Source organism: Zootermopsis nevadensis, unplaced genomic scaffold (genome assembly GCF_977971745.1).
Source record: "Zootermopsis nevadensis isolate Lab colony 2312 unplaced genomic scaffold, Znev_1.0 Znev_ptg000024l, whole genome shotgun sequence".
Taxonomy (NCBI): domain Eukaryota; kingdom Metazoa; phylum Arthropoda; class Insecta; order Blattodea; family Termopsidae; genus Zootermopsis; species Zootermopsis nevadensis.
Genome location: NW_028259156.1, coordinates 11,130,974 through 11,139,571, shown reverse-complemented (window position 1 = coordinate 11,139,571; position 8,598 = coordinate 11,130,974). Strand labels below are relative to the sequence as shown.

Genomic DNA, 8,598 nt, shown 5'->3' with positions numbered 1-8,598 from the left:
AAACTTTGCATCTGTTTGAAAAGACTCTTATTATATTCTGTCAACACCAGATTAATGCACATGATTTGATGTTACTTAAATATGTGTGTAAACATATTCATTGAAAGATAAATATTACAAGTACTGCTTGTAATGAGAACTATTCTATACTGTGCTATGTCAATGCACAAACAGTTTAATAAAATTGTAGGCAAAATCAACTCTGCTGTAATGCTACTCATCAATTTCCATTAATTTTAGTATCATACATACTACTTTATATATGTAACATCTGATTTTGCCATGATAACATGTGAAAGTAAATTAGTATATGATCCGCTATCATGGCTGGTTTAAATCTGAAGTGAAGAACAAAATGTTTCTCTAATAGTATCATGACAGCAATTCAGTTTAATATTATTTGACATTGAGTGATGTCTCCAGTAGAGAAAAAAGTTTTGCCACTTCACTGTCATACAAGAATTGAAGCTTTCACTGCTAATGAACTTGATAAAATCTTCTTGGGCAATAAGCCTTGGTGTCAGTTGTGGGCTTCTGTCCACAACTGACAAAGCTTGTTGCCTGGGAAGATTTTATCAACTTCACTTTTGTTTGTATTCATTAACATATATATTGACTCTGAAAAATGTTGTCCCTGCTCCACACCATGCAGTTATAAGAGGAGTGGAGGTATAGCACCACACATTCTTTACTTTGGCTCTAGATGTGGGTGAGTGGTTAATATCATAGCCCAGCCACTTTACCCACAATGAAAGTATTCCAGTATTCATTGGATATGCTAAGTGGGTCCCAGAGCTGGTCTGAATGTTGAGGAATTCAATGCTGACCATCCAGCCTATAGATTAGAGCAGTGGTCCCCAACCTTTTTGTGCCTACGGGCACATTTGAGAGTTAATGAGATCGTGGCGGGCACCAACCAATTAACCAAGCCAAATTTTCTTTTCTCTGGACAAATAAGATATGGACACCAAATAATACACGAAACAACACAACGTTTAATGATACAAGAAACCACGCAATCAAAAATATGTAGTTTTATAAGTACAATTATTATTACTCAAGTGGGAAGTTAGTGTGATGTTTGGCGCTGCATTTCATTGGCCAGTTTTTCAAATTTAGGAGTGTAGGATGATGTTGCTGCTCGCAAACAGTCATCAAGATGGGCATCAGTAAGTAGAGATCTGTGCTTTGATGTTATAATTTTCCTGGTTGAACAGTCTTCATTATTCAGTATAACCTCTTTCCGTAACAACGCGGGCACCCAAAAGAAGGCTTGGCGCGTTGGGGACCACTGGCTTAGAGTATTATAAACTTGTTTATTTACTATGTACTTAACTTTACACTCTTCTTTTATAAAAGGGCAGAATTATGTAGTTACTTAATAAGACAAGGTGAGGAATTACCCTAGTAGTGGGGGGGGGAATCTGGCATATTTATTTTTAAAACTAGTGATTTACACACTAATGGTAACTCAGTTCTGGAAGTATAAGTATGTGTGATTATCAATGTGAATTCTAATGTAACTGATCACTGTCAGTTACCTCGTGTAATTGTCAGATATTATTGGAAAATGATTAGCTGTTTATATATAAACTTTGAAATAGCCTGTAAGGAAATAAGTATTGCTTATGGGAATAGATTGTGCTTTATTGATGTGAATGAGATTATATGTTGGGAAGTTCTGTGATCATGACAGGATGAGTATGGAAAGGAGTTTTGGATGGGTTTGATATTGCATGCATGAACGAAGCAAGAAATTCATAAGAATCACAAAAACTTAAAGAAAGAGATACCTTGGGATATAAAGCCATAGGTGAGAATTTAACATTAAAATATATATTAGAAAAATTAGATTGAGTTTGCTCAGTTTGAAGTACATTGAGTAGCTTTAACAGATTTAACTCATTCAGAGTAATCTGTCAACTGTCTATTTCAGCAGAGAAAACTTATGTAGCAGTGCTTGGTGCTTGTGTTCAGAGAGCGGAGCCAAGAAAAGGCCAAAAGAGCAAATCTCTTCTTACATAAACAGAAAATAATCCAGTTATATTTATTTGTGAGTATTACATGTGATAGCTGTGACAGTTTCATCAGTATAGTGAGCTTGATGATGGGTTAATTTCCTGGAAGTGTATGATTTTTTTGTTCTCCATAACATACAAACTGGCTCTGGGGACCACCAAGCCTTGTATGTAAACACTGGGTTTCAGGTTTATTCCTCAGGGAAAAACAGACAGGGCATGAAGCTGTCCACTCGCCTGCATTTATATTATGCCGAGGTTAATGCAGCACTTACAGGTCTACCTCCAGTTCCCCATTTGACTGAATGGCATGATGCTTAAATAATGAATAAATTTCTCTTTCCCATGTGCCTTACTTAAGGCATAATTTCGGTTTCTGTAACTGTGTTGCATTCCTTACTACGCCCGAGATTATTCGGGAACATTTGTAAGCTGTGTTACACTGACATCTGTGATTGAAATATAACGTGCAAATAACTCAGTTCTATTTTTTGATAACAGAATGCGTTTCTATGCAATTGCTTTCATCGATTTCGGATGGCAGCCGTGATACGTGTGGTGCTGTAACCATTGGTTTTATTCACATATAATATACAATAAATACGTCAATTCTGATATCAGTACTAAGGTTCTTTATATTATTAATGTAATGTTTTGTGTATAGTTTTCATTTCGTATGGTTTGTTTATTTGATATGTTGAGAATATGTGACATCGGGGGAAGGGCCATTAAGTGGAACGGCGACCAGTACAGAAGTGTTGGTGTTCTCGTGAATGGAGGTTTAACTGTGTTGAAATATTTGACATTTATGATGAAAATACAAAATTAAATGTTTTAACAGAAATGGGAGTAAGTAAACATGCATTTGTACTGTTTATTAAAATAAAATATGAGTGTAAAACTTTCAGGGGGAGTGCATAAACATGGACAAGAACACATTAGCTATAGGCGGTTTTTCGGCAAGATACATTTTGGAAGTTGTAGAACGACTTGTGCAGTGAAATTGGTTACAATTAGGATTTTGTATTTAATTTTTAGATTAACCATTTCGTATATAAGTACTGAGGTTGAACTTTCAGCGTATGGTGTTTGTTAAGAGCGTATTGTGTCCATGCTTTCTGAAAGGTTAGAAGAGAACCATTTTTAAGGCGAAACTTTAGTCATGCACAGATCTTGCAGATGCGGCCAAATTGCTGAATAAATTTGGTGGGAGTTCCATTGTGCATTGGAGTGTTTAGGTGTTGATATGACTGTAATTTGTAATTCCCACTTTTGTTGTAAATGAGTCATTTGTCAGGGCTGATGTACATTTTTTTGCTTCTATAATAATTCATAATAGCTTTCAGTCAAGGCTGGTAGTAATTTAGTGTGACAAATAGGTAAACTGATATGCTGAGCATGAGTTTCATTATTGTTTTGTTGTAAGCAAATCATGTGTCAAGTTCTGTGCATTTTTCCTTTGATCTTTTTCTTGAGAGATTATTTTGAGTTATCATTACAAGTATTTGAACACAATGCTGAGGGAAACATTTTGATTTATGAACAACTAAGTTTGGTATATTACATACCCGTAATGAATTTCATGGTTTATGCAAGTCTTCTGGAGTTGTCAGGTTCGTGAAATCTAGGAAGCTTTGGTAGCCTGGTAATGAATGATGTCGGAGACAAGGAACACATACATAATTTTTGTGGGAAGTTTCTTTTAAAATGGCCTCTTAGAAGGATGAAAAAAAGGTGAAAGGATAACATTAAGATATAGAGTAGAGAAACAGGCCATGAATATGAGAAGTGGATGGAACTGCTCACATTCTGGTTTTGGTATTATAGTGTTGGTGAAGGTTAGATCAGCTAGTAATATTTAGATACACAAAAATTGTGTCACGTGAGAGATGTATTAGGGTACATAATAATTGCCTGCCTCACCAATTTTAAATAAATGTAAGACTTTTATAATTTATTTCCTTTTATAAAATTATATGGACTGTTATTCACATGTCCCATTCAACACAAAGCACATATTGTACTTGTACATCTCTGTTGGAAAACTTGGCCTTGTTTATTTCTATATAAAATTTGTTGTGACAACTGAAAAATTGGGGGGGGGGGGTGCCTGTGTAGCAGGATGCAATACATGTTTTTACAGCTTTCCCATGTTAATATAGTGCTACATATCATTTAGTTTCAAAGATTCTAATAATTGTTGAAGTTGTGAAGTCAGATAATGTTCATGACAAGCTGTCAATGTCAAATAACCAAGAATATGGGAGGATAATATTAAATATTGCCGTGGAGCAGTGGTTTTTAACCTGTGGATTACAATCTAAAGTGAGGTTACAAAGGACATTCTGGTGGATCATGAACATTTTATCGAAAGTAGTAGTTTTAATTGATGAATTTGGACACACATAAAATAGTCTGCTTTGAAATTGCATTGGCATGTTGCTGTTGCCATGCATCTATCCCTATTTGTAACTTTTGTAAGCTGCGTGGCAAAATAGCAATTCTCTGTTTGTATCTATTAAAACAGCTGTTACATGGCCTTATTCTGTTCCTCAAGAATAATTTTTTAATTTCCAAATTTATTTTATTATGTCCAGTAATCACAATTTCACTCCACTTTGTGCACATTTGAACCATTCTGTACTCAGCCCATCTCTATCAGATATATTTTAGCTTAATTATAAGGCTTCTTTTGATTCTGTCATTTTGATACCAGTATTTTAATTTCTTCAGTTCTCCATTGTTTTCATATACTTGCATTGTAAGCCATCCAAATGCATAATCACTTTAGTTAAAAGATCTGAAAGTAAATATACATTTGGGTGATGGGCTTAGAAGGGAGGACATTACTAAAGTGGGATTTAATAAAACAGATTGTGAGGATGTGCAGTGGATTCAACTGGCTGTTCAGTGTCAGGCTCCTTTGAACATGGTAATGAGGCTTTGTGTTCTGTAAAAGGCAGGGAGTTTCTTCACTAGCTGAGTGACTAGTAGCTTTCCAAGAATGACAGATTCTAATAATCCATCCAAATCTCTTAATAACATTGACGGAATTATGCCAGAAGGGTGTATCAACAGAATGTCTGATTCACATGATTCCTGTGCTTATTGGTTGACAAATACACATTATTAGTGTTCACACTGCCCAAATGTAACTTCTTTATCTCTGTGTAGAGCAGCATCAGCATTATGCCCTTCTGGCACGACTGATATACATCCCAGTAGTTTATGTTATTAGACCAAATATCTTTAAACATACACCCTAAAAAAAGGCTGTTTGTCTTCATGAGTAACTCTAACAAAGCAGTGCCTCTAGTTTCTTTATTCAGACAGTTCGTACATTATGTTTAGTTGCTAGAATATATCAGCTTTCCTTATATGCATGCATTCATCACTTCCTATTTTGCTATCAGACATTTTCTCCAGGTTGCTTAATCAAACACCAGGACAAGTTTACTTTTGCTATTCAATTTGTATTAATTTTCTACTGGTTTGATTTGTACATGTAAAGTGTATGCGTTTTATATCATGTATCATGCCAGCTTTTTAGGCCTCTTTTACTCTTCCTTTTGTAATTTACTGCTTTTGGCAGTCCGTGTATATTTATATGTATTTTATAAATATAAGGTAAATACCTCTCTTTGCATAAGCTTAAGGCTTAAGTGGGTTGTGAGAGTAAAGCTTCTCACGCCTTAACATTGCCATCAGGAATAGTTACCATAATTCCGTGAATTTTATTTGCACACTGGCCTGTTATGGAAATATTTATGTGAAGCAGACCATAACAGTAGTTTGTTGCCAGTGATTTGACAGGAAATCAGTCTGAATTAACAGAGGCCAGTGTTTAAATAGGCGACTTGTTTTCATGCATTCTTATACCTTAGCGAATAATTTGTACTCACCTGGCATTGTTAATTGGTGATTAAATCCAGAACGATTTAATGAGTGAAGGTGCAGCACGCATTGTTGCAAACAAATTCACTTGGGCGAATAATAAGTACGTTGTGGTAACACGAAAGGGTAGTATTAAAGTAGGTGGAAGAGAAAGTTGTAAAGTGGATTGAATGAAGAATAAAGAAGTGAGTGGGGCAAAGAGCAGGCTTTGTAGAAAAACACAGCGTTTCTGTTGGAAGTCTGCTGGATGGCTTAAACAGCAGATGTGGGTGACGTAATATTATAATGGGAAATAGATTGTGAAATTGTAAATTAGATTGAACTTCTTGGAATTGGATGGTGGAGGGCTTTTATTTCGATCAATTTAAACATTTCTGTGTTCTGTGTGCGCCCAGTGATTATGGATATTGTTTACCGAACCGCTTGGAAGCAGTTTAACACGTGTTAACAAGATCAGAGAATGATCTCCAGAGCAAAGCCAGACCGCTTGGCATCCAGTAGAGCATTCCTCAAGCTGTTCATGGGTCGGTCAAGTGGAGAGAAAGTTGCGTAACCTGTTGTTTCGTGAGTCCTTTGTGCGAGGTCTGACACACAACGAAAGAAGCCTTCTTTGAAGTCTCTGGGGTACTGGAAGAATGCTGTGGCTAGTTGTCATGCTACTGCAGGCATTACATTGATTAGATACTTCGATGTTGCGTCAATTATTGGAAGGTGCTAGTAGCTACTGAAATAATTTCAGCCACTTGCAGATTTGTATCATTTTCGTAAATTTGGGAACTCTGGATGTGTCCAAGTATTCAGTATTCTACCTCATTCATGAGAATGTCTAACCGCGGAAGTTAATTTGGGCATCATTTTGAAACGATTGCCCTCGTAAGAAATGGGTTTCAGATTTTCGAGTTCAAAATACAGGTCTTCTAATTTGAGGGGTGGGGGTATTATCTAGGAATAGAACCCTAAAATCCAACTCCGCCAACTGCAGTGACCGTCATTGGTCATAATCTCGGGCCGTTTCAGTGATGGTTGCTTTCTTGTACCTGAAGGTCAATTTTAATTATATTCGCTTATCTCGGAAATCTTTGATATGTGGGATGTATTTGATATCGCCTTTTTTCCATCTCTCGCATCTTACTGTGATGCTTTAAATTTGACCACCTTTTCATTGAAACCAAAATGAATCTAACATCGAACATTGCAGCTTAGTAATTAACATTCCAGCTTCTAATTCGAAGGGTCCAGGCACAGGTATGGATAGTAAGTCTACTTTAGATTAGACCATGTTCGCTTCGTTCCACGTGTTTTCTAATTCATTCATGTGATCTAGTGCAGTGGTATTCAACCTTTTTAGTTCGCGTACCCCCAGGTACCGCCACGGTGGTCTAGCGGTTAGAACGCTGGCCTTGTAATCCTGGGGTCTCGGGTTCGATTCCCGGCGGTGCCCGAATTTATAACTTGTGTTAGGCAAGGCCGTGGTCTAGGCAACACGGAGTTTTCCTCCGGGGGCTTCTCCGTGGCATCCCAACAATTACTCCATTCACACACAGAAGAAGGCAATGGCAAACCACTTCTGGATCATCTGCCAAGAACGTATATGAACAAGTCCCAGTCCGGGAAAAGGATGGAAGGATCCTGTTCATATGGACCTGTCGTCAGACAGAACACTAAATAAATAATAAAATAATAAAACCCTCAGATATAATTTCTCTTCAACATTGTATCTCCAAAGTTGTTGGTGTATAATTCAAGTTATACACATAGTATGTAATCTAAATCTAAAATAAATTAAATAAATTACGTTACTGAGTATTCAGTGTTTATCATAAAATAATATTTATTTTTTTAAATTTCACGTACCCCCTAAGATGTCTTCACCTGCCCCCGGGGGTACGCGTACTACTCTAGTGCACTGACAACGAGTTCCTTGCTTTACAAAATAATTTCTCGACATAAAAATTTCATGTTGCCATTGAAAACTGGTTTTCGTTAAAACAGTGACTGAGGCCCGTTCTGCATTGAGCGATTAAATTGTGTACTCACTGATCCTGTTTGGATTTTTAAATTGAGTATCCGAACAGTCACCAGTTCGATTAAAACAACTCCATTAAAAGGCGGTCCTGCGGCTTTAAACTGCGTTTTTTTATGTGCACTTGGTTTTGAGACTTGTCAGCTGTTTCTATTGTAACAGCGGCTTTGAGTATTGGGAAGGTGCGCGTTATTGTCTTTGAGATGCTCTTAATAGCTTGCTCGTTCATTTTAACCAGAGTTCCTCGTCTCCCTCTCTCTAATAACGTAAAACCGCCGATGTACGGGAATAGCAGTGTAAGTAGTAACTGGTGCACTAACATAAATGCAATTTTGCCAGATCGTCCGTGAGAAGCTGACTTATTTAACGACGTTTCTCAGATGTGCGCGTATTGGTTATACAGCAAGACGATCACAAAGTCGTGGGTCTTTACTGCTCGAGCACTGGAATTGTGGGTTACAATTCCTTTCGAGGCACGGACGTTTGTCCACGTTTTCTGTATTGCGATGTCATTTGTAGATGAAGGCCTTGCGACTGGCCGATCTTCTGTCTAACGGGTCCGAATATCGAGAAAAGTTTCGAAACCTGTCAGAAAAGTTGTGCAGAAAGGCCAAGGCGGTAACGCCTATGTAGGAGTAATAGTAATAGGAGAAGTAGTATAGT

At 37.1% G+C, this 8,598-nt stretch overlaps 1 protein-coding gene across 3 annotated transcripts in view; it reads left to right on the top strand.

The window, feature by feature from the left end:
• Positions 1-2,519: 2,519 nt before the first annotated feature.
• Cdep (Chondrocyte-derived ezrin-like domain containing protein) overlaps positions 2,520-8,598 on the top strand; it is a 76,768-nt gene continuing 70,689 nt past the window's right edge. For 2 of the 3 annotated variants that reach the window (XM_022068607.2, XM_022068605.2), the window contains exon 1: positions 2,520-2,867. The gene's annotated coding sequence lies outside the window, so the exon portion shown is untranslated. The remainder of the gene's footprint in view (positions 2,868-8,598) is intronic. The other variant, XM_022068608.2, reaches the window with a different exon arrangement.